This window comes from Acipenser ruthenus, chromosome 14 (assembly GCF_902713425.1).
Source record: "Acipenser ruthenus chromosome 14, fAciRut3.2 maternal haplotype, whole genome shotgun sequence".
In the NCBI taxonomy this organism is placed as follows: domain Eukaryota; kingdom Metazoa; phylum Chordata; class Actinopteri; order Acipenseriformes; family Acipenseridae; genus Acipenser; species Acipenser ruthenus.
The window spans coordinates 30,579,559-30,604,529 of record NC_081202.1 but is presented as its reverse complement, the minus strand read 5'-3'; the positions used below and the strand labels follow the sequence as shown (position 1 = coordinate 30,604,529).

General features: G+C 37.4%; 1 long non-coding RNA gene across 4 annotated transcripts in view; it reads right to left on the bottom strand.

Annotated features, from left to right (window-relative positions):
• Window positions 1-23,966, bottom strand: part of LOC117419775 (uncharacterized) — a 98,498-nt gene extending 74,532 nt beyond the window's left edge. The window contains exons 1-2 of one of the 4 annotated variants that reach the window (XR_009307295.1): window positions 23,427-23,966; window positions 5,188-5,238 (exon numbers count right to left, since the gene is read on the bottom strand). This is a non-coding gene — a long non-coding RNA (uncharacterized LOC117419775). The remainder of the gene's footprint in view (window positions 1-5,187; window positions 5,239-23,426) is intronic. The other 3 variants (XR_009307292.1, XR_009307293.1, XR_009307294.1) reach the window with 3 other exon arrangements.
• Window positions 23,967-24,971: the final 1,005 nt, after the last annotated feature.

The window sequence follows — 24,971 nt, the reverse complement described above, 5'->3', positions numbered from 1 at the left end:
ACTTGTCTTGCTAACTCCAAATGTCTCACCCACAACCATATACTCCACACAGCTGGCCAGTTTGCACAGAGTTATGGTGACTTACATTTTAGGAGTAACAACCGTCCCAATTAGAGTCATTCAAACATAGGCTTGGTCATTCTAAAATGTGCCAGCCAAAAGCTTTTTGGTAAAATGATATTCCAGAGTTACCTCCCAGAAGTTCTTGAAGCAGGTATGTTGCCAGGGATTGGGAGCATGATGGCGCAGGCACCAAAGCATGAAAAATGGCTATTTCCAACTGCTGATGAGCCCGCGGGCATGCTGATGCCTACTTGCCATCACCTGCATGACACTAGCAAGCTGACACATCAGGAGAAGCAACATTTGCCCAAGTTCAGTTAATTCTTGAAAATATGCTGTTCCTTCTTGGTTCATTTTCAGATGTGGTGTAGACACGTTGTACAATGAGCTACACATTATATAATCAAAATGCTCAACAAGGTGGGTTATTCGCTAGAGTTTATATGCTAGTCTAGCGAGCCAATAGAAAAAAATGGATGGAAATGCATTTTTTGTACAGATCAAGAAAATGTATACCATAACCATTTATTTTTAAACGTATGACATCATTACGTACAGCTGTTCATTCGCTAGAATCCAGTTTGATGGAAACCTATTTTTGTATGATAAGATTTGCAAGTTCGTTAAAAATGTGTTTGTCTTGTTGATGGAAACATAGCTACTGACTGGCTAGACAACATGCTCTAATAAAGCTTTCTCATTGGCTCAGGCATGTGTGTTTCTGACAATTGAATACGGTGGTTATTTTATTTTTATAATTCCTTCAACACAGCCCTCATCAGACATTCCTATCAGGTTTGAATGGAACATGAAATCTGAAATGGGTCATGTGTTCAGCAAACCAACATCTGGAAAGCACCTGCAAACTTGCGTGATGTGACAATGTGCATTGATCTCTGTTAAGCCCTGGAATCCTTCATTGCCTTTTAGAGGAGCTGCACAGCAGCCAATGGGATGCAATTTGCAATGTGCTCTTGATTCTTCAGGGGGGTTGGCTGGTGTCACAAGATCCCAGTATTGCAAAACTATCATTTTCTCTCGCCATGGTTTGAATCTAAGCAGCGGGACTCTCTCTTGTCTTCAGAAATTACTATGTCCTCCTGGTTTGCTCCAGATCCCCATCAGTCATATCTTAGCTCTAACTTTCTCTGATTTCTGACTATGACAGCATGTTAAGCAATCATTTGTCAATAGCCACAGTATTCTCTGGTACCTCTAACAAGATTCAGAACGACAATCTCTTCAGTGTCTCAGGTTCTGCTAGATGCAATAAAAGCAGAAGGACAGGAAGCTAGGTACGTAGCTGTAATGGGATGAAACAACCGATGTTGGAAACGCAGCTCAGCTGTCTTGTGTTTTCAGGTATGTGACTGACAGTGGCCCGAAAGAACGATTGTTCTGTGAAAATTTGTTACATTTACTAAAATAAAAATAATAATAAAAATGCTTTTAAAAAGATCAAATTCCCATTGGGCTTATTTTTTAGATTCTATTGATTTAGTAGTATTACTATGCAGGACAGGCACTATAAGATTGTTACCTTTATTCAAAATGTGGACGGATTAATCTACCGATTAATCAACTAATGCCCATAGATTAACCGATCAAAACTTTTACTCGAGTGACAGACCAAATTACATATATGTGACAAACCGGGGTAAGTCTGCCACTTGCATGACCTTTTCCCATCGTCTTCTAGTGTGAAAGAAATGTTCCAGACCACAGACAGGTTACAAAACAGGGCGGTGCCTGTATCTTTAATTATAAAAAACACAATAAACAAACAAACTACTAATTCCACCAAGGAGTACTAACTAAACTTGAAAAGTTTTAAACTGATAAACTGGACAGCTATGCCGTTTACCAGTCACCAAAACCAATACTTTCCAAGTATTTAACACATACCTAATTAAATTAGAGCCAGGTGATTCTGATCCTAGCTCAATAAAACAATATAACAATTAAACAATTACACAATTAAACAATTACATAGTGGCTCTGCAAAACAGCCACAAACCCCACATGGCCTATAATCTGATTTATGTTATGTTGAGTTTCCCTTTTCTTCCTTGTATCACAGGGCCCTATCACAAAGTTTTAAGGACTGTTTTCTTTCTATTTTTTAAAGCCCATTTCGATTATTGATTATAAGTCAAGTTTATTCTTGTGTTTCAAAGCACTGTTTAACCGTATAACCTCCCTCCTAAAGTCCAATTTCCACTGTCTCAAAGTGGCAGGAGGGTGACAACGGGTTCTCAAGACGAAGTACAGCAGGGTCCCTTGGCTGGTTCAACCATGCTGTGAAAGCTTGAGTAACATACTTGGCCAAAGTGGAAGGAGCACTCACCAATAACAAGAGACATGAAAAGGAAGGAATGGATAAGAGTGCAAACAAAAGTATGCAATGAGCGAAAAAACTGAAATGGCAGTGGGCCAGACATGTAGCAAGAAGAACAGACCATTGCTGGACCAAGGAGATACTAGACTGGATCCCAAGAGATATAAAGCGACCAAGAAGAAGACCTCCAGGAAGATGGCAAGATGAAATCAGGAAACACGCTAGAGCATCGTGGATCAGGCACGCAGCAGACAGGCTTTTGTGGAAGAACCTTGGGGGAGGACTTCATCCAGCAGTGGATTGAAAAAGACTGAAGATGGTGATGATGATATATATATATATATATATATATATATATATATATATAAGCCACACTGCCTCACTTTTCTTCCCAACTGTATTTGACAACGGCATGAATTACTTACAGAGACTAGGGTGTGTGAACTATGCATCAGCTGCTGAGTCACTTACAATTACGTCTCACCCGTAAGACGGAGCACAAGGAGGTTAAGTGACTTGCTCAGGGTCACACAATGAGTCAGTGGCTGAGGGGGAATTTGAACCGGGGACCTTCTGGTTATAAGCCCTTTTTTTTAACCAGTGGACCACATAACCTTCTACAGTTTACTTAGGCATCATTGCGGATTAAGTCCACCCAATAATGCTGCACTTGTACCCTAAATGGCGATGTCTGCTTTTTCAGGATAATGCACCCATCCTCCGGGCCAGCATTATGTGTGAATGGCATGACAGAGACTTCAGGCTTCTATGGCATCCATAATTACAGATGTCTATCCAGTTGAGCATATTTGGGATAAACTTCAACAATGTATTCGTCATCACAATCCTCTGCCTACAATTCTGCACCAATTGAATGAAATAATAAAGACTGACTGGATAACATCCCTCAAGACACCTTCTAGCACCTTGTGGAGTCTATGTCATGTCATTTCTTTGATCAGGGCAAACAGTGGCCCAACCCCATATTAGATCCAGTCCTAATAAACTGGCCAGGTATAATAAAGAGAATGCTACCTCTCCTAAAGTGCCACAGTAAAAATGATAACTTTACATTCAGTTACTTATATAAGTATATAGGGATTAGATTACAGTATATAATCTAATTACAATGTCAATTTACCAATGAGATCAAAACGAGTCCCTGCTGGACTAGATTGAGGCACTGTAGTTTTTAGGAGATAAACACTGGTATGTTCTTCAATTTTAACAATATATTTATGTCAAGACATCTTGTCATTGGTACATTAAAATGGCCAGACCTCTCTTTAAAAGCAATCGTGCAAGAAATGCACATATGAAAAATGGAGCCTATCATAGATGCAAACATACACGGATTAGGATTCATTTTAGCTTCCTTGAAATGTGTTGGCTGATGGAGACTGTCAGTAAAGGGAACAATCTGTTGACTTTCAAAATGACCTGAATAAGCCCTCGGTACCACATGACACAATTCTGCACAGCGGGGTGAAACAAAAGACCCATTTTCTAAAGAAGCTGTGACTGACTAAGACATGATGATATGAGCTGACTGCTGCCAATGACAGGGAGAAATCACTAAAGCACTAAATGGGTCAAGTGTCCTGCTGCTGCTGGACTGAATTAAGTTATGTTGAGAGGAACATAGCTTCATCTGTAAAATCTATTAAAAATGAAAGGCAAAACATACCCAAGTAGTTGTGAAAAACAGTTATGTGGGTTAGACTATACCATTAAAGGTTTTAAATACAAAAATAAAGCTACAGTATAATGAACCAATAGACCACCATGATTTAAAAAAAAAAAAGAAAAAGAAAAAAAAGGTCATTCATTTTGACAATAAATAATGATAAAAGGTATATTTTGCACGTGTGCTTTGTTTGTAAGCAGTAAGAAACAGGGAAATGTGCTTGAGTGATTGTTACACCAGGGAAGACGATGAAAATACTGGAATTCATGGGTCTCTCAGAGTCGGACAGATGTCAACAATGCCAAGACGGCATTGCTTACTTGTTAGATTCTGTGCCTGGGAGGGGTGGTATATGAAGGGTGTGATTTGCAGGGTGTGAGGATGGGGTATATGTTGTTTAAGTGCTTTCCTCAGCTTTTGTTGGTATGTTTGTTTATATGCAATAGTAAAAAAAAAGAAAGAAAGAAACTGTAGTGCAGTACTAGCATTCCTTTAAAAATACTGCTTCTACTTTTAAAACCCCTCTATCCTGAATTTGGTTTGTCCTTTTCTCATATTAACTAATACAGTAAGACTCAGTAAGAGCAGCCTACTAACTAATTTACAGACCTGAGCTTTGCTGTTCATTGACGGGTGATATTCTCGTCTGTGGGTGCAGAGGTTAGATGTATTCCCACCTCGAACTGTAACCCAAATCCTACACGTCCTGCACACAGTTTTCCATCAACAACTACCTTGTTCATTTTAGACAACATCTATTTTGAAATAATCTATTATCTTTTTATCATTTGTGTGTATTAGTTAATATTCTATATTTCATCTATCTCTGTTATTATCTTGAAGCAATGAAGTAGCTCCCTACTACATGTTCTGTTCTATGTATTCACGCTAATAATAATACCAATCAAAATGTAACCCTAGTGCTCTGCAGAGATGACTCATTGCACATGCTGCTTCCTTCCTCTCGATGAAAAACCCAGCGCTCGCTCACTGACAGATTAACTGGGTATGTTAATGAGTTTTTATCAAGCTGTAGTCAGCAAGCCTGTTGAGAAAGGAAAGAGTGCAGAAACACAGCTCACCGGTAATTAACTCTCACCTGGATTGCAAAGCAAAGGAATCCTCTTCCATTTGTCCTTGGAGGTCAATGCTGCAAAGAGAGAAAAAAAAAAACAACAACCATCAACCCACAGCAGATACACATGGAACTGTTTCAAACCTTACACATGGGTTTAAATACCTAAAAATAAATAACAGACCTAAACCAATGGTAAAAAAGACATGTTGCAACTATTCAACAATGATATACTCTTTCTAGCTGTTGTATTTAGAAATCAAGTTTCACTGTAACTTTCTGAATAATCTTGTTTTCTCTGTATGTATGTATGTATGTATGTATGTATGTATGTATGTATGTATATATTTTATGACCTATTAAAAGCTGTGAACAACTATTATGCAATATATTCTCACTTGTGTACTGCAAGTTGTTGTGCATTAGTTTTGAAGCACATTAAACAACTCATTCAATGTGGCCGTGTGACATATATTGCCCCTTTAAATATTTAAAGAGGTAATTTTATAGGGCTGAACTGATTAAGAGATGATCAACTTTACAGTGCTGAATCAGCGTTGAGGTGGGAAATGATCCTGAATTCAGCAGCCACATGCAAGGCCGCTCAACCTGTTCTTCAGGGGCTGTCCCGGTAACTATGGCAGCAGAAAGGTGGTGTCTGGGTCATAGGGTAAACTCTGCAAGTGAAAAGTGGACAGGCTGTATTGTTTGCTATCAGTGTAATGATCTGAGTTAAAACAACTAGAACTGAAGCCTGCAGCTGTCTTTGGAGTTTCAAAGCTGTACCTTAGCTTGAACAATCAGTAATACTTGCTTCCAGCTCCCTGGTGTCAACTGGGGTCATGGGATACAATAAATGCTCCTATACATTGAGAACACTATTATTCAAAAGCAAGGAGCAAAAAAATGTGTAGACTTCACAAAAGCCTTCAACTACAACCACAGCATGCACATGGTTATTTTAAAGCATAGTATTACAATATGCATTGATAAAGCTTTATTATTAAAAAGGAATAGCTTTAGTCTAATAGCTAGCTGCGTGAGACTCCAAATAGGGCACTGGGGTGATTAATTGATCAAATAAATGTTTACTTAAGGCTCTCGAAAGTTGTGATGTTCAATAATCGATTATTGCATCTCTAGATTTTACTGTACTGTGCATACAGTATACTAATTCATTGTTTAAATGGCACTATAATGGAATGGGGGGCTGGGGGGGCTGGGGGGGCATTCACAAGCCTCTCACGTGTTTCACCACTGGGGGCCTGGGTTCAAATCGTGCTTAGGTCATAAGGGTTTGTTTGTCCCAATTTGGCTGGTTGTGATTTCCATGATAGAGAAGCTCTCAGCCCCAAATGTCAAGTAAAATAAAAAAAATAAATAAAAAAAACACACCATACATATGTAAGAACCGGTGTATCTGGCACCAAAGAAATAAAACAAGATATTACAGGTGTCTGATTCCCAAGATGGAGCCTGTACTTTTAAAAGAGTAGGTTACGACCTACACTCACTGTATATAAAATAACTTACTCAAACAAATATTCATTTTTGTAGAATTTGGAAGCAATACCTGAAATATTGCCTCAGACTCTGAAAACAATATGTGAACAGACATTACATATCACTGCACTATTTAACACACATTTTTGAATTTATATTTAGGGTGCACTTGTTCCAAGGTCCACTGAGGACTTTGGGAGTGTTTGTCCAGTCAATTCTCCAGTCGTCCAAGACAAACGTACAAGTGTAAAAAATGGAACAGAGAGATTCTTTTTAAAGAAAACCTGTAGAGAAAAAAACGCTCCACTCATTCTCAGGCTCACATACGTATTTTGTATTACTTTCCCTCTTATTCTATCACAACTGAGACTACTGTACTATTTAAAAAAATGAATAAGCTTGCTTTGGAGTGGTCCACTTTTGTTTTGTAAGATATTTGTTTCAGGATGATAAGACATTCATCTTTATTTACATTGTTAAAAAGGCTGATTTACAAGAATGATATCAGACAAGTAGACCGTTTAACCCTTTGTACTGTGGAACCCGTGCAGTTGGGTGTTATACTGTATATTCAGGGGCTCTGTAGGTAGGGTCAATCAGTAAAACTCTTGCAATAAAAAAAATATAGAAAGCATCCCACTGTACAACATTAGGTTGACAGTATGCCAGTAAGGATTGTGTTTTGACATTTTGCTAAGTAAAGTCCTCCCATCCCCCTCAGGCGAACCTAAAATGAGGCGTACATTGGGAGGGGACAGAGGCAGGGGAGGTGAACTCAATGACACAGCACAGATTGCACAAAGAGGTCGGTTTAAATTCACCTGGCTTGATTGTTACTGAATGATTGCTAGTTGATAAGTACAGGCCCAATCGTTGCTTTTACTTTAGTTTATGGGATTGTCAAGTTCAGAGAGTTGCCTGCTAGAAGCATTATATTGCTTAACATCTTAAAAGCAAAGTGCAAAGGCAAACAAATCTTCTCTGAGTTGTTTAAATATTTTAATAAAATAAAGTTGGATATCCTTTACTGTTGTTAATGAAACCACCAAAAGTCTAGAACAGTTTCAAGAATATCAAACTTGACTTTGCTCATAAAAACAGACTTTGAAGAAAATATTCTTTAAACAACTCATGAAGCTTCTGTTCTGAGTTAGGTTTTCCTATTCCTATCTGAAAATGTGCCTTGTGCGGTGAGTATAATGTGAACAAGTCCAGGACCCAGACTCCTCATTGTTTCTTCTACCCAACCCCCCCCCCCCCCCCTTTATGATTCCCCTCTTGATAGGCAGACAGCTTCAATGTAAGACAAACATTGCAGGTGGAGATTCTCTCCTCCTACGCAAAACGGGGTTCATCCAGTTGGAAATGCTGCATAGTGGGCATCATCCCAACAGCACGACAATCCGGCGACAGAAGCAATCCATTTTAAACTGGGCCAATGAAATAATACTCTTTCTCTCAGTTCTGCCAATGAGATAAAGAGGGACCGTTCTGCCAAAGCAGAGTGTGATTTTTTAACACGAGAAAACAAAAAAAAAATGTTTTACTGTGAGAGGGTAGCATAGCATACTGGTCCTCACACTTCTGATGTTTCATCTGTTTACTCGTTTGAAGTTACAGCACGTTGTACATTAAGATTAATGCTTCATTATCCTGCAGTCATGCTTCATTTTATACCAAAATGCAATTCTTTTCTGTCCATCTTCCAGGCTTCTATACATTCCTTTATCCGAATGCCCTTGTTGACAGTTTGTTTAAATTCCCCAAAGGTAGTTTAAGTTTCCTCTCCCTCTGCTTGCTGCTGTGTCTGTGAAATGAATGGCTCATTACAATTTAGGCTCTGTGCCTGTTCAGAAACTAAAACAGCAATTTAAAAAAGATATTGCCTTCCCAAACATGATAACAGTTTAAAGGAAACACCTATATAGCTCATATAAAAACATAGGGTAATAAGGTAACTTAAATACTACATAACCCTACTACTAACCCTGTGGGACACTAATGTTAGAAAAAAAATAAATAAATAAATAAAAACCCATCAGCAATGGTAATATTCAGATAAAACAAATAACCTGAAAATGTGAGTTCAAGAATATTTCTCTGTCCTATCCAGCAGATATAAACTGTAGGCCTTTTTAAAATGCCCAGTTCCCTTTGGGTTTGAGAAGTGAACAGGAAGGAACGGCCGAACTCCACAGAGATTTATTTTATTTGCTTACAGGACGTGGTTGACTCAGGAACTGGCTTCATTTCCAGTATCTTTAAAGGACTTGAAGTTTTCTTGGCAGAAAACTAAGATCTGCAAGTTCAGCCAAAATAGACAATAAAACAGTGTGGAGAAACATGCCAAAATGCAGGGCAATTCAGTCCAGAGGCTAATTTTTCCAAAATGATTCACGCTGGAACACTGGAAAGAAAAGCATTTTCTTGTCCTGAAACGAACCCTGTACTTTCTAACAAACCCTGTATGGAAATATTTAACACCGGAAGTTTTTTTTTTTTTTTTTTTTTTAAAGGATTCTCTGCATCATATGCCATTAAGAACTGTACACACAAGCCTGTTCCATTGTTAGTTTTAGGGTTTGTATAACACAAAACATAGAACCAGATTCAAATAAAATAGTTGTATTCCAACACAAGATAATCATCAGTCACTGGCAGGTGATATTTAATCAAGTCCACCACTACATAATCTCTGAGTTAACAACCCAGGGGAGGTCAGGAACATGTGTCTTGTAACTCCTAAAATTGAATAGCGCTTTGCCAACAAGTGTTAAAATCGACTGTTTGTACAGTATTGCTTTTCTGTAACGGGCAGTAACCAACAAGTTGCTGATAACAAGCAGCATGGCTGCCATTTTAAACCTCTGTATTGAAGCAGCCTACTTCCAAATGCTGCTTTGCAGTATATGGGTACACTCAGTTAGGCTGCATGATTCAAACCAGCAATATCACACACAGTACTGATTATAGGAACCCTTGCTTACATTCCCCAAAGATACTTGAACACTCAATTATAAGATTTTTTATTACTACTATATATTTCTTTTCAGCTGGTTTTGTGATATGAATAATGTTCACCAGGGCTCCTGAGACCACCAAACTTGGGACCAGACCCCTCCCCTAAATACAGTTTAGTATTTATAGTCAGAAAACCACAGCAAACTTAATTGCACATATTTTGGCAATACATATTAACTTCATGATCTGGCCACATTCTTTTTTTATCCAAAGTTCCATAACCAAAGGCTTCTGTTGTGACCCTGCTTCCTTTTTACAGGTGGGCTAAACAGCATCATGGGGTCTATTCAGTTGCTCTCAGCGGCAATCCTTGCTATCTGAATTATTACTTGGTATTTATCAGTACACAGTATTACACTTTTACCATTATCTGGCACTGTTTAAGAGCTTGGCCTACATTTAAAACAATCCTGAATTAATTTATTTTGCACATGTTCACCAAATGGAAATGTGAAGGGGACACTAGAATATAACTAGCATCATGTGATGACTTTGTTTTCAAACTGGAATTTTGGTACCCATAAAAGGACAAACTGGCTAGAGAAACTTTGCTGTTAATGTTAATGTTAATATGGAAGTGCAGAATACCAGAGAATACCATTCTTAGTCCTGCTTGACAAACAGAAAGTTGAAGTTTGAAAAAAAACTATATCAAATATTCTAAACCAGCGGTTCTCCAACTGTGGGTCGTGCCTCTTAATGGGGTTGTCAATACTTGTGCAATTAAAAATATATATATTTTCGTTTAAGAAACAGGTACATTCCTTTATTATTATTATTGGCACTTTTTTACTCCAAATGAGTCCTCACTTTCTCTTCCTGTCTTTGTCTGAATGTTCTGAACTGGATACCTAGCAACCAACTAAGGCTTTTTTCCGTTCTTGCATGTCAGCCAATCAGCGGAATACCCTTCTGTAGTGTTAACTCGACTATATTTGCTATGAAGGGAGTTCAAAAAGTTGGACTGTATTGTAGCGTTTACCGCTACAGGATAATGCTGCATGAACGGTTTGCAAGCTCAGTGGCAAATGGCAACATTGTGTTGGCCTTTTAAGGACTGGGATTGTGTTAACACGATCATACTGAAGTGGGCTTGTAGGACCTCGAACATGTAAACACGATGAAAAAAGCACTTCGTCTTTTAGACTTACAGGGCCACTGTACTTTGCAGTACAGGCTTGAAACACACATCAATGGATAGGGGTGGGACTGGTGCTCATTTCCTGATAGTTTTTTCATCTGAGTCACAGAGAGGGGCATTTAGTGTCTAAAGGGCGGAGACAGTTTACAGTTGCCCGCAGAGACAAAAGCAGAAACAAAACATAACAGGAACTTGTTTAGAGCGAATAAAAAAAAGTGGAAACTCTGTAAATCTGATGTATTTGACCAGCACCTTGTAGAATACTATCATAGCATCAAAGGGTATGAATACTTTTGAATTAGCGTTTGTGGAATTTAGCGGGAAAAAAATTTGATGAAATAAATAACAGTAGATATCTTTTCTTGTAACTTTTTTTCCCTCATCCACAAAAGCAAAACTTTTGCTACAAAATATTTTTCCTAAAATTCTTTGTTTTTGAGAAATTTCTAGCTGACATGCAATTTAATTCTAGAAAAGTCTAGAAAATGCTGGATTATAGGTGAACATTCTTGGAGAGTATAAGTATGTTCGGCATAGGATGATTGTTGTCATTAGCAATAAGTAAATATGGGAAAAAGTAAAGAGCCTTTTGTCATAAGGAGGCTGTGTGGTCCAGTGGTTAAAGAAAAGGGCTTGTAACCAGGAGGTCTCCGGTTCAAATCCCACCTCAGCCACTGACTCATTGTGTGACCCTGAGCAAATCACTTAACCTCCTTGTGCTCCGTCTTTCAGGTGAGACGTAATTGTAAGTGACTCTGCAGCTGATGCATAGTTCACAAACCCTAGTCTCTGTAAGTCGCATTGGATAAAGGCGTCTGCTAAATAAACAAATAATAATAAAGCTGGAGAAAGATACAAGACGATTTCCAAGCATTTGAGTATCCCAATTTCAAATATTGTTTCTATTATCAAGAAGTACAAGACTCATGGTACTGGAAGAAAGAAGGTTCTTTCACCAAGAACAAGTAGAAGAATTGCGAGGAAGATTACTAACAATCTGAGATTGACTTCCAAAGATATTTAAAGTGAATTGGCTGTAAGTGGGACTGGGGTTTCCATTTCAACCATAGGTTGAGTATTGCATGGTGAAGGTCTCAATGGTCGCAGGCCAAGGAAAAAGCCACTCTTAGGAAAACGTCACAAGGACAATCGCTTAAAGTTTGCAAAACAGCATTTGAATGATGGATATGAGTTCTGGTCAAAGGTTTTGTGACGTGATGAAACAAAAATCGAGCTATTTGGTCACGATGATAGTCGTTACGTTTGGAGAAAGTCTGGTGAGGCTTACAAAGAAAAGAACACCATACCTACTGTCAAGCATGGAGGTGGTAATATCCTTCTATGGGGCTGTTTTTCCTCTAATGGCACTGGACATTTAGTTTAGTTCCAATACATGGTAAAATGGATTCCATAGCATACCAAAACATATTGGCCAATCATCTGAAACCCTCCACTACAAAACTTCAGAATGGTTAAAGAAGAATAAAATCAAGGCTCTGGAATGGCCTAGTCCCGATCTAAATCCGATTGAAAATCTTTGGTATGAGTTGAAGAAGACTGTGCACAAGAGAAGTCCTCGGAATTTGAATGAACTGGAACAATTTTGCATTGAAGAATGGTCAAAAATCACTAAAGAATCATGCCAAAAACTCATTGACAAATATCCTAATCGTTTAAAAGAGGCTATTATTGCTAAAGGTGACTCAACTAGCTATTAATTTCATTTTCTTTGTCAGGGTATGAATACTTTTGACTTACCATTTTTTGAGTTTTGAAAAAAACTGCTGAAATAAATAATTTTAGACATCTACCTCTTGTAACTTTGTTTCCTCATCCACAAAAGTAAAACTTTTGCTACAAAATATTTTTCCTATATTATTTGTTTGAGAAATTTCTAGAAATTGTAAATTTCCACTGGGGTATGTAAAATTTTGACTACAACTTTATATAAATGTATAAAATATATAAATCTACATCACTGTAACATTAATATTCTAGGGTTGTCTAATGTGTTCTGAAGGTGTGAATTAAACATACATCTTTAAAGGGGTCATGTGATGCGGTTTGAGAGGAGGACACAAGTCTGGAGCTCCTGTCAATTTGGTCTAAATTGTATATTTAATCCTTTCAATTACCACCATTCATCTTAAAGAATCAAAGAAAAGGTTGTTTAAAACCATCTCTCCGGACAAGGGCAGTAATGGCACCAACGACGAGGAGAAACAAAATGAGTCCATTTTAAAAAAACTGAGATAAATTAAAGATGCGCTGAATATTAGAATTAGAAGATACCTACCTCTGTTCAAATTATTCATTATTCATGGCACAGAGCTCCATTACATTGAACTTCGATCAAACTCAAGGCTAACAAATGTAAACAAACTAGAATACTAATAAAGAACGTATGAATGTTTTAACCACTTTAAAGATATTAACTTTTAGTTTTAAACATTTGGTTACTCTCGTAAAGTACTTCAACATGTTGGCCTACACAGAAACATTATGAAGCCCACCGTTCCAGTTCAAGGGAGCTCATTTTGGCTATACCGTGTCAGCATGCCAAGCGGTCCCCTCGGACCGTATATAAATCTGTGTAGATAACAAAATTACGTAATACCTATAAAAGGTCCTCTCAGGAGCATCAAGTTTTTAAATTTGCTTTGGGTTTTCAACAGAAGTAATAATAATAATAATAATAATAATAATAATAATAATAATAATAATAATAATAATAATAATAAAATACCAGACTCTGCCCGTTTAAAAAAAAAATCTGCAATCAACTTATTTTTTTTTTCTTCACGGCCCTGGATAGCATTTCATTTGACTTCTTATTGTACACAATATGTACCGGTACTGGTCCTGGCGACAGTGTTACGTTGGTTTTTGGATGTTCTATTCACCCCAAGTTTTTTTTTTTTTTTTAAATCAGCATTTTAATTTTATAATACTCGCACAGAGTTTCTTTGTTAACCTTTTTTTTTAAAAAAAAAAAAATCTTCGTTCTTGTGCAGTTACTATACAGCCTTGTGCACAACAGGGCTCTGGCACCGTGCCAGTCGGGTATGAGGATGCTGGCATTGCATGGTGCTGCCACAAGCCAGGGCACGGTATGGATTTTTACAAAAATCATGAAAACAATGTGGCACGCTTTCATAACAGTGACAGAACAATGCAGCACGATGATGTAAACGTCGTGGAAACAAGGTAATTGCCAAGTGTGTGTGCGTGTGTGTGTGTTTTCTTTCAAACTCGCGTCTGTATTTTTTAATATTTTACACAATAAAAATTAAACCAGGACTATACAAAGAAGGATAGGAAAATGATGTCACAAGTGGGTGGAGTTAGTAAACAGTGGAGCATTTCTGGAGCCCGTAGAGCACTTCAACAGTACACTCGCAATGCTTTTAACGTGTTCACGCTTGGCCTGGCAAAATGTTTCTTGACATAATCAAGCATTAATTCACATAAATAACAGTCAGTCACTTTATATTAACGATATTTTGTATTGTTATTTTAAAAAATACCGGTATATCCTGGTGCTGCAACACAGCATCGCCGCAATGTATTCAGTACTGAGTGGGCGCCACAAATGGCGCCTGTAATTGAGTAGCAAACTGCATCACGGGATTGACTGTCCTATCCTTCTTTATATAGTCCTAGGTTTCCGCCCCCTCAGAATGCCACAAATACTGGCTGGGGATTGGTCAACAGCTGTTTTGGTCCCTCCTACTCCTGCAAAAATTCTCTCCGCCCCTTTCGCTAGTTTGGCTAGTTTTGGTTTTGTGATAAAGAAAATGTGATATGGAAGCTGGTGATATTATGGCATAAACACTCTTTCGCTTTAAACGATACAACCCATTAGCTACTGGCAGGGCCGCAGCCAGGAACTATGGGGCCCGGGACAAGTCCTATGAGAGGGCCCCCCTCTCAATTCAGCTAGTGCACCGTGCGCGCATGGACATAATTTAATTTAATTTAATTTCATTTCATTTAATTGTAATTTAACTTCTGAAGCATTTATTTTCATTTTGTTGCAATGCCACAAAATGTAATAGTCTCATGCATGAATAATAATAATTAACTATTCCTACCTGTATATTTGTCCTGTCTCATGCCTTGTCAATTACAGAACACACCGCCGTGCCTTCTTATTCGCAAAGTCCTGAATGATGTCTTTGAAGTCAATTTTGCCAGCAAGTTCGCATTCGATTGACAGAATGGCCAAGTTGTTTAATCGGTCCTGACACATAGTTGATCGGAGATAATTTTTGATAATTTTGAGTTTGCTGAATGCTCTTTCTCCCTCAGCAACCGTCACAGGTAGTGTGCAGAAAATCCTTATGGCGATGCAAATTTCCTCAAAAATACTTTGCAGTTTCATTTGGTATATTGCATTCAGAAGGTCCAAAGGCCTTAAATTGTTTTCAAATGTGGCGCAATAGATTTTATTCAGATGGTGAACTTCACTAACCAAACCATTTGTCAGATCCTGTGAATACTTACTGACTAGCTTTGCACATGACATATTGATGTCTTCAGCATTCATGCTCCTAAACTTCAGAATTGCCGCAAAGTCATCACAGATAGCCCTAATGGACTGAAATCGACTGCTTAACTGACTGATGATGCTGTCCACTGCCACATAATACACTGTATTGTGAAACGTAGTCTCTGTACTTTCACTTGTAACATCGTTTGCAGTTTCGTTGAGAAATCGCTTGCGCTTTCTTTGCCGGTTTAATTCGTAATTAAATACAGGGGTTATGTCCATTTGACTTGCCACTATTTTAGCCTCAGAAAGAATGGCATTCCACTCGTTTCTCAAAAACATCATCTCCTTTTGTAGATCGTTTATGTTGGCTGCTTCTGTGTCTAACAAAATCCCCGCAGATTGAAGAAGCGAGTTTTTCTCTTCAAAACTCTGTAGAACTTTAACCCAGAACGTGGCAAGCACAATTGCAGTGAAAGACTTGAAGTAGCTTTTCAGACCTTTTGCTTTGGACATAGCTTCATTAGACAGTTTGCTAGATTCAATGGTGCTATCTAGACTTGCAATAATGCTGGGAAGGTGTTTTGCAACAGGGCGAATTGCTTCGATTCAAGCACTCCACCTGGTTTCGCTCAAATGATGTAGAGAACAACTTGTTTTTTCTTTTAAAACAGCCCATCTTTCTGGACTGCCTCTGAAAAGAACGTATAGACGATTTATACAGCCAAAAAAAGTAGCTATTTCGGGGCACGTTTCAACAGCATGCACTCCAGCCAGATTCAGTGAATGAGAAGCACAAGGAGAGTATGTAGCAAGTGGGTTTTTTTCACTGATACGAGCTTGTACACCCCTTACTTTTCTGGACATATTGGCTCCGTTGTCAAAACCTTGTCCTCTGCAATCAGCGATGTCAATGTCATGTTTTTGCAATACTTGTAGCAGCATTTCTGCAATTTCCTGCCCACTCTTTTTTGCAAAATCAATAAACTCAATAAAACGTTCATTAATTTTCCATTCTGCGGCTTCTTTATCATTATGCACATATCTTAGGATAAGTACATTTTGTTCTGTATGGGAGATGTCTGGAGTAGCGTCACATATCGCAGAAAAATAAATAGATTCACTCCTCTCTGTCAGAATCGTGTTCAAAACATGCTGACCACATAATTCAATAAATTCGTTCTGACTTTCCCAGGATAGATAATGAGCTTGCATTTTCTCTCCCTTTTCTTGACTTTGTTTTACCCTTTGTAAGTGATCATGCATAACGGGGTGATATTAGTGCAATATTAGTTCAAGTACACCCAAGAAATTGCCATTGTGAACATCGTTAATTGTGGGGCAGCAGTGTGGAGTGTAGGTGCAGCAGTGTGGAGTAGTGGTCAGGGCTCTGGACTCTTGACCAGAGGGTCGTGGGTTCAATCCCAGATGGGGGACACTGCTGCTGTACCCTTGAGCAAGGTACTTTACCTAGATTGCTCCAGTAAAAACCCAACTGTATAAATGGGGAATTGTATGTAAAAATAATGGATATCTTGTAACAATTGTAAGTCGTCCTGGATAAGGGCGTCTGCTAAGAAATAAACTGCTTCCTCGAAATGACAAATTTCTAGATGCTAGAAACAACATTACATCCAAAAGTCTCTCTTGTAAAGCTCTGTTCTTTTGTATGTGATTGTATTTTCTTCTAAAGCTGGCTATCGATCCCTCTACCTTGCAAAGCCTGCTGCAGGTTTCTCCATTTCCAGTAACAATGCTGGTGCTGCCCACTCCTCTCATGCTCGGGAAGTTTGTTGTATAATTTGCGCCACTTTCCAGTTGCTGTATTGTACCCTTCTTTTCTGTACAGTGTGCTAGACGATTTTTTTCCCCCAGCTCATTAGAAAACAGCAAACAAGGGATACAAAATACGGCTCCTGTAATCTTGCTCAACGCTAACCAATCTCTCCTTACCTTCTCCCGGCCATTTGGCGATTTTGAATACAGAAGATACTCGGGGAATGACCGACCATCAGAATCTAATGGCATATATTTAGCTAATTCCATAAGGTCAGCCTGGCTTGTTTGATAACACCTGACGAAATTTTGCCTCTCAATATCAGTTATTCTCTCTGGCCACATACCTGGGACATCTGTGAAACACAGGACAGTCGCTGTTGTATGGGGATGGTCTGGGGATGAGTATTTTTCTTTTTCTTGCGTTGCGGGTGATTGAGCAGTGTCAGAGTCCAACTGAGTGCTTATGTCCGCACAGGTGATACTACTACTCATGGCATCCTGAGGATCGTCTGTTGCTGCGCTTTTCTCTTTTTCTTGCGGTGCCATTGACTGAGCAGTGTCAGATTCCAACGACGATAACAACGACAATATTTAAATCTAATGGTATTATTTAGAAGCAAAACATCTTGGCCCGGGGGAGGGGGGCCGCTGGCCAGGCCCGGGCCCAGGACAACTGTCAGGGTTGTCCCCCCCTGACGGCGGCCCTGGCTACTGGTACATCCCTAATTTTAAATATACAGTCGACTCCACTTATTTGCATATTGGATAACTGCATAAATTGCTTGATTGCATTGTATGCAGCTGGTCCCGTTTTTTAGTGCATCATTTGCTATGACTGTATGATACGGATAAATGCATATCGGCTAAATGCATAATTCAATTAATTGCATTAAACTGTGCGGTCCCAAAGTCCTTTTTACATTTAATTGTAATTTGAATAATTGCATAATAAGGGAAAAAGAAAGTTATTAATCTGTTCAAAACAAGTCATATATACATGTACGTATAGACATATTGTCATTGTATCCCGTTGTATTCCCTCACTATGGTTATGTGCACACTCCGGTTATGTGCATTAACTCACACCCGTTCCAAGCCCATGCAATCATGCAGAGTCAACTGTATACGACTACCTGCAATTCCAACTCTTCTATTAAGATAGTTACATGGAATGTTAAGGATTTTCAGAATCCCGTTTAAAGAAATGAGGTTCTTCTTTCTCTAGACAAAATTGTGACGTTGCTTTAATTCAAGAATTGCATCTTTAATAATGAAACTACAAAACTAAAAAGAGATGGGTGGCTTGGTGGCGACGTCGCCAGACCAGAATACACACAGACTCTCAGTACTGCAGGGTTGAGACGCAAATGTGCCAGTTATTTAAATATAAATCATAAACAAAACAAAACAAACAGGTTCAAGGGTCAAACAAACACTTTAAACAAAACAGAATATATATTTTAAAATACCGCAGTTATAAACCGAGCTGCCAGTTTCACATACTCAATACACAGCTTCACAAAAACTCCCCTAAACCCCAACGATATTTCTTATATACCCACTCAGCACACAAAACCCTCACCTTCACCAACATTAATTTTCAGCACTTTTTTTATTAACACCTGTGGCTGGAGCCTTAATTAATCATTTAAACAAGGTTGGCACGGGTAGAAAATCCAGAACTGGGTACCTGCTGTGAAAAATACCCGGGTACCCGGATCTTTTTCGGGTAATGATTTTAAGTGCATGATACATATGTAAATACTATATACAGTGCCTTGCAAAAGTATCACAGTGTCACAGCAAAGGGGGTGAATACTTATGCAATCAAGACTTTTCAGTTTTTTATTTGTAAATAATTTTGAAAAATATGTAGATTTTTTTTCCCCACTTCGACATTATGGACTATTTTGTGTAGATCAGTGACAAAAAATCCTAATTAAATCAATTTTAATTCCAGGTTGTAACACTACAAAATGTGGAAAAGTCCAAGGGGGGTGAATACTTATGCAAAGCACTGTATATATTATATATTAGCTCAAAGAGCCAGCTGCCCAACGTTTCGATATGTTATACATATCTTTCTCAAGGGAGCACAGTACATATATACATATATATATATATATATATATATATATATATATATATATATATATAGATATATATATATATATATAGATATATATATATATATATATATATATATATATATATATATATATATATATATATACTGTGACCCAGAGATTCGCCACACAGGCTCGCTTGGGTTCTTTTCCCTTCCAAATCACAACCCAAAACACAGAATTTGAAAGAATAAGCGCCGACGCGCACTTTTAATTATACAAAATAAATAAAACAAAACAAACACCTAGCTCCTTCGGAGCACTAACTAAACATTCACCAGGAACCTACTCTAACAAAGCCAGACAGCTAAGCTGTTTACCGGCTGAAACAAAAACACAGTTCAACACAAACACAACAAAAAGGTTTCACAGTACCTTTTGTATTTTACAGTTGAAAACACTATCAACCAGGCCCTGCACACAGCAGCACTGAACAGACTGCTTTCTTTAAATACCCTGCACCTGGCTCTAATTTACAATATTAGCCAGGTGCAGGTGATTATTAAACAATAAAACAATTAAATTAGGGCTTTTCAGCCCATGTCCTTCTGGGAGGTGTAGTCCTGTGTTCTCTCCGGACTACACTTTCTTTCAATATATATATATATATATATATATATATATATATATATATATATATATATATATATATATAGTACACATACATTTAGTCCCTTCAGATCTGTAGACTTGTGTAACCTTTTTCAGTACTGGAAACATCAACATAAAAATAATAATAATAATAATAATAATAATAATAATAATAATAATAATAATAATAATAATAATCTCTGTTTAAATAGTTATTAATGTTAAATGCACTTCATGCAGCAGGATTCTTTGTGACATATATTGGCCATATTCTGCTGCTGTTGTTGTTGTTGTTGTTAACATGGCTGTTATGTTCAGTTTTAAAACCAATGCAGTAGTACAGCACTGCTATTATGTTATGGACTGTCGCAATAGCTGCCAGCTGGGTTTTGACATCAGTTGCAAAAGAGTTAGTGGGACATGTGCGTCTGTTTGGTTGTAACAATAAAGTGCCATTCCTGATCCACTAAATTCTGTCTTGTGAATACATAACAATGGCATCCAAGCCAAGGAAATATTTCATTCAAAGGAGGAAGCACACTTACTTAATGTGCTCCACATTATTTTTTTTTTATTTTATTTATTTGCTTATTTATTTTTAAATAAAGGCTACTTATTTGATATTTTGGTAAGAAACTATATCTGCGCAATGAAGGTAAAGCATTCCGTATTGGAAGCCTGTGACAGAGATCGAATGATTCTTGGTGTTAGATCTCCCTCCCGACCTGCGAGGCAGCTGCATAAAGGGAACAGAATACCCTGGACTAAATGGCACTACAGTTTATTCCCAGGGTTAGGTGGAAGTCGGCCATCTAGAAAAGGGGCAAAGCTATGGTACCTGAACTCAATGACCCGGACGGGAAATGGCGTGGCATCCGCGGACTGGAGGAGCAAGGGGTCATGGGTGACGTTATACAAAGGGGATGTAGTGATGTGATCTGTTCCTTTGTGAATAGTTACGTTAAATGACCAGAAGGAGAACCTGTGCTGTGAAACATGAGTGTTTTGTTTGTTATTTGGACGGCTAACATGATCCGGGGCTGTCGCCAAAGGCCAGCACTAAACCCGGATCAACAACACTGCACTTTTGTTGTCACTAAAGAACTGTATTCACCACGAGCCCTAGAGCACGCACTGTTAGCCATCAGGCATTGTATTATACAGTTAAGCCTTCATTGCACCTGGATTATTGTTGTTTGTCTGATTATTTATCACCTGCACACTGTTAACCACTTTGCCATAAACCCACATGGTTATTATTAATGGATCACAGAGCTATCACTGACATAAACCATGTTATGTTGTTTTCTTTCCGATTTAGTTCCTGAGAAGAACAGTCGCCGCAGTTATTATAATTATTATTATTGAGGTGTACTTGCCGCTCGCTGTGTGTTATTGTTTTCTGTAAAACATTGATACTCTGTCAGTTAAGTTTTAATGTTGTCTTTATTACGCCAGCCAGAGGCCCGCACTTACAACTATATTGTCATATTTTCTACATTTTCTTTAAATTCTCAAATTAATAAATAGATACCCAGGTAGTAAAAAGAGACCTGAGTAACGTCGGGTAATTTAAAACCCGACGAGTACCTGGGTACCCGTGCCGACCTCTAATTTAAACATTTATTCAATTGACGGCTCCAGCCACATTCCCATGTGTGTTTGCAGGGAGGATTTTAACTCCCTCCCTGCCACCTAATACTCCCCACATATACACACCCATGCACTGGCAGGGCTTCTACCCTGCTGTGCTGCCACACATCTTTGGCAGGGGAGGCAATTAACCTTTCCCTGCCAACCCAAAACAACAGCACAAACAAAATGCATTTAAATAATAATAATAATAATAATAATAATAATAATAATAATAATAATAATAATAATAATAGGGAATTCTGAATTCTAAATCTAGAGGAGTTATCATTTAAATTCACAAAATAGTTAATTTTAATCTAGGTGATACAACTCAAGATGAAGCGGGAAGGATCATAGCAATCAAGATTAAGGTAGGGGGTGCTGAATGGAATTCGGTCCCTCTATTTGTGGGAAGATAGTTTTGGATGAACAACTAGATAGATAAATAAAAGCACAACAAATCTTTCAAGATCCTCTAGCGCGTTAGGTAATTGGGTTTAACTGATGTCTGCAGATTACTTAATCAGATGGGAATAGATTATATTTACACTGTCAAATCCTTTTCCAGAATTGCCATGATTTTAACTTCAAAATCTGTTATTAAAGATGTGCTAAGTTCTAAGATTGATGCAATTCATATATCAGACTGTGCTCCAATGTCTATATTATTTTCACCATCATCATCAATACATAAAAGACAATCATGCTGGAGATTTAACATTTCCCTAATTAAAGATACAGGTTTTACAGATAAAGAAATTAAATAATTTCTGCCAATTAATAAACATCCTTCCGTGTCCCCTGACATTTTGGGGGAAACTCAAAGCTTTCCTAAGAGACAGATATTATTCATCAATAAAAAAGAAACAAATCAATGAATTAAAAGAACAAATAAAAAAAAATAGAAGTTATATTTAGGTAAGATTATTCTTCAATTAATAACAAGAACGTACTGTAACTAAAACTACATTTTCATAAAATAATCTCCCTAAAGAGGTATTCATAGCTACTGCACTACTGCACAAATGCACTTATTGTATTGTATGTATTTATATTTATTGTACTGTCTTTGAAATGAATGCAAACACAATTCACAAAACATACCTTTAAATGTAACAGATTTTAAACAGGCCACTGTTTAATATTTGAGAATATACTTCAGACGCACGGAAAACAAGTGTTACCAAATAAATAAATAAATAAATAAACGGCTTATACTACTAAAATGTGTGTTTACTAAACAATTGGTTTACAGTATAGCCAACTCAGTGCTCATGAAGTCAAGTTTAGTCGGCAGCTTTGACATAAATGTAATTTAACCGCTGTAATATTTCCCGGGGCTGAAACCCCAAAACACTGATAACAAAATGTACCGAACTTTATAACTTTTTAAAATATATTATATAAAAAGCAATATATATTATATTTAATGCTTTTGGTAAACAGACAAGCTAAACGTGATTACAGTAGGATTTTTTTTACAATTTGTAAATCATAAATTTAAATGGTTGAAAAATATAACAGAATATAGAATGTGAATACCATTATTGGGCAAACAAATATTACAGCAGAATTAGAGTATATTTAACCTGCATTTTATTTAACATAAATGTTGTATTCGTGGACGGGATTATGCTGTGCTGCAGTTGTACAAGTTAAATGCTTAACAGCTGCAATGTGCGTTTAAGATGTCATTAATGTTTCAGTCCTTTAGTTAAATGTAGGCCTACCCGCACTCGACGCTTTGTTCAACATCGTTAATAATAATAATAATAATAATAATAATAATAATAATAATAATAATAATAATAATAATAAATAAATAAATAAATAAATAAATAAATAACAAGTGAAATATTCCATTTATTAAATTAAAGCATCCCTAGGTTTCAAATACGTTGCAATTCTAGATAGTGATTTATCGCACACAGACGAAAATTAATAATATGTACAGAATAATAAATGCAAAACTTACTTTTAATATAGTGCAGTACTTGTCCCCAAAACACTCAAGTACTGTACAGCTTCTATGTTTAAATGATATTGCAGTTTTACTCCAACCGTCTTTTCTGTATAGCTAATGCTAAAGCTAATGTAAACAGAAAACAAAGTCTGTGTTGGTTCCGTTTCCAAGTTCAAAATCGATATCAGAAACCTAAACTGGTATCCGCCCAGATCTCCAGGCAGTACAGACAGGGTCATTCTTCAGAGCCGATTCCATTACCTCGGTTACTTTTGTTCGTCTGTCACAACAAGAGTGAAAGCAGCTATTTGTACCGTCCCCTCGCTCCCACCGCTCAGCGACAGCGAACCTAGCACAACCCCAGGAATGCAGGGACGCTACCAGACACACAGAACAACGAAGGGCTTTTTTCTGTCTGGAGGTCAGGCTTTCTGTAAGAATAGCTTTAGTTTTAGTCTGTATCACCACAGCTTTAGCAGCGTCTTTAATCGGCACTAGACTATAGCAGCTGCTGTTAAAGACGAAGAGTATTAAAGTTCAGATGAGGTGAACTGCGAAGGAGAGTGAACACATTAGCAAACGCCACATACTCTTGACAGATCGGAACAGCGTTTACATTTTAGAATAAATTATTCTAAGTGTTCGAAAAAGCTACCGCGATGAGATTTACTTTCCTGACACAAAACAGATGCTTGCGTTCAGAACATGTAGTTATTTTCTGATTGTGTTCTATTTGTTCCATGATCCCTGCAAACAAAGTTATCGTTTGTGAACTTATTTATGACCTTATGCTACATTTAAACTGTTCAGTGCAATTGGGTGTCACAAAAAAACAAAAGAAAAAAATATATGAACAAAGTACAAATATACAAAATATGTGTATTTTTGGTTTGGAATTAGAACACACATTTCTTTCTGTATGTGATACCGAGCTGGTATATAGTAATAATGTATAGCAATGTAATGGAGCAGAGTCCCTCATGACCACTTGACCAAAATAATAAGCAATTACACATTTAAGGCCTGTAGTTATAACAATCACTTGACTTTAGAATTGTATTGTAAGGGAACTTTAAATTGATTATTTTATTCTTAAAACTGCATAACAAGTTCTTCAACCAGCCTAGTCTCCTGAACCAGTGACCAACTGAAAAGCAGCACAACTACCACCAGCTCTGAACACGTCAAACCAGCAGGCCAGCATTGCTGGAAATTATAATATGGTCATCCAGTAACCTGCAGTATTTAGTCTCATAATATGCACTGAAAGTTTGCAACAAAAGCAAATAGCAACCACACACTTAAATACATAGGCACATACTGCACAGGCAATAAATTGTATCTTTTATTGGGAATACTGTATATTAGAATAATTTCCACACATGTGGAAAATAGATAATTACAAAAATAATGAAGCAGTTGATTTGATTAGCACAAAAGTGGATTAGACATGTCTAAACTGCAATTTCGGTCTTAGTTTTGTCACTAAGATTAGTCTAATGAAAGTTAGTCAGTTGTATAAAAAGTTAGACATATATTGTTAGCCTACAATATTAG